Genomic DNA, 2,005 nt, shown 5'->3' with positions numbered 1-2,005 from the left:
ATGAGGTACATGAGCTACATGAGCTACAAGAGCTACATGAGCTACATGAACTACATGAGCTTCATGAGCTACAAGAGCTACACGAGCTACACGAGCTACAAGAGCTACATGAGCTACATGAGCTACAAGAGCTTTATGAGCTACAAGAGCTACATGAGCTACAAGAGCTACATGAGCTACAAGAGCTTCATGAGCTACAAGAGCTACATGAGCTCCATGAGCTACACGAGCTACAAGAGCTACAAGAGCTACATGAGCTTTAAGAGCTCCATGAGCTTTAAGAGCTCCATGAGCTCCATGAGCTCCATGAGGTCCATGAGCTCCATGAGCTCCATGAGGTCCATGAGGTCCATGAGCAGACACACGTCACTCAGAAGCAGGACTTGAACATGAAGCTACGTTCATGGTGCACGCGGCGTCTCCTTAGTGTTTTTGCTGCTGTGGGATCATGAAGGTAATTAATGAACTCAAACAAATCCTCAAAAGTAGAGAATGTAATTTATATTTTCCTCATTAATGTTGTATCATTTCACGCCTGCATGTGCACACGACCTCATAACCGACTTATTGGCCTCAATGCATTCATACTTGGATTAATAGCCACTTGGATAATTGGAATCAGATGTAACACCTTATTGGCTTTATTTATGCAGTAATTATTCTACGTTAATATCTCAGCGTAGCGGCAGATACACGTTGCAAGTGACGGGCAATTTATGGAGATATCACGGCAATTTTGAGATGTTTAACTTAATACAAATATTATAATATTTAGAATTAGAGAAAATATTCAAGTTATTGTTTTTGTGTTTTCAAATAAACAAGACAATTTTAGCCATAAAATATAAAACACTCCTAAAGCTGCAAGAAGGAGACGCCCTGAAAGAGGAACACTGCACGACCAGTGCACCCAGTTACTGGACATACCAGTTACTGGACATACCAGTTACTGGACATACCTGTTACTGGATATACCACTTACTGGACATACCAGTTACTGGTGATACCAGTTACTGGACATACCAGTTACTGGTATGTCCAGTAACTGGTGTATCAGTTACTGGTATGTCCATGTATGGACACACCAGTAACTGACATACCAGTTACTGGTGTGTCAGTTACTGGTGTGTCCATGTATGGACAAAGAAGTGGGCTATTTCTGATATTGTATTTTCAATGTACCATGAGCAATGGTAAAGCGATGCATTTGAAAGCAGTGGGCGTGGCCTCAGACATGTGGAAGTCACCTGAACTCATTAATAACTCAAACATTCATATTGGTATTTTACAGAAACTGAATCCAGAACAGAAGCTGCCGCTTCCTGCTGTGCTAGATGTTCACATAACCGTTAATATCAGCATTCATCACGTTTATCCCGTCACTTGAATGTTGTGAGTTTCATCGCTGGTCGCCACAACAGAATAAATATTCATAACAACTGATATTTGTTTTGAGGCCCAATCAGAACCACCAGCGCCGACGGCACGCAGCGTTCAGGTAGTTCAAAACCTGTCGCGTGTAAAAATGACTGTCCTATATTCCTAGTGCAAATATAAATATATTGAATATGTTGATCTATTTCAGTCCCCGGGAAACAGGAAGTTGAGTGTTTGATGGCAACGAGGCTGCAGCAACACGTTGCTAGCAGACAGAAAGGGAATGAGAGATGCTCCGGCTCTTCTGATGATTAGAAAATAACTATTTACAACACTTGCTTATCTACAACACAGAACCGCGTCCTCAAGAAGAACATGCACAGGTCAGGACCTCCAACAGAACAAAGTGGAGCTCTGACTTTTAAACACACTTTGAAAAAGAAAAACGCCACCAGGCCGTCCTCGAGCTCTCGGCCGGCGCTGCGACTGCCAGCTGGTAGAAAGTAATATTATATACATGGAACAGAAGAGATGATAATATTGTACATTTCTATAATATTCCCTGTTTGATTAAAGACTCAGACGTTACAGTCTTTACATAGGCAGAAAAGACTCAAAGCAAACTCCT

At 41.7% G+C, this 2,005-nt stretch overlaps 1 protein-coding gene across 1 annotated transcript in view; it reads right to left on the bottom strand.

The window, feature by feature from the left end:
- Window positions 1-1,140: 1,140 nt before the first annotated feature.
- The window catches only part of sorcs3a (sortilin related VPS10 domain containing receptor 3a), a 196,481-nt gene continuing 195,616 nt past the window's right edge, over window positions 1,141-2,005 (bottom strand). The window contains exon 27 of the mRNA XM_068596421.1: window positions 1,141-2,005. This exon is cut by the window's right edge and continues 385 nt beyond it. The gene's annotated coding sequence lies outside the window, so the exon portion shown is untranslated.

Source organism: Clinocottus analis, unplaced genomic scaffold (genome assembly GCF_023055335.1).
Source record: "Clinocottus analis isolate CAN_PGR_092001 unplaced genomic scaffold, fCliAna1.0.p SCAF_37, whole genome shotgun sequence".
NCBI lineage: Eukaryota > Metazoa > Chordata > Actinopteri > Perciformes > Cottidae > Clinocottus > Clinocottus analis.
This window is presented reverse-complemented; position numbering and strand designations above follow the sequence as displayed.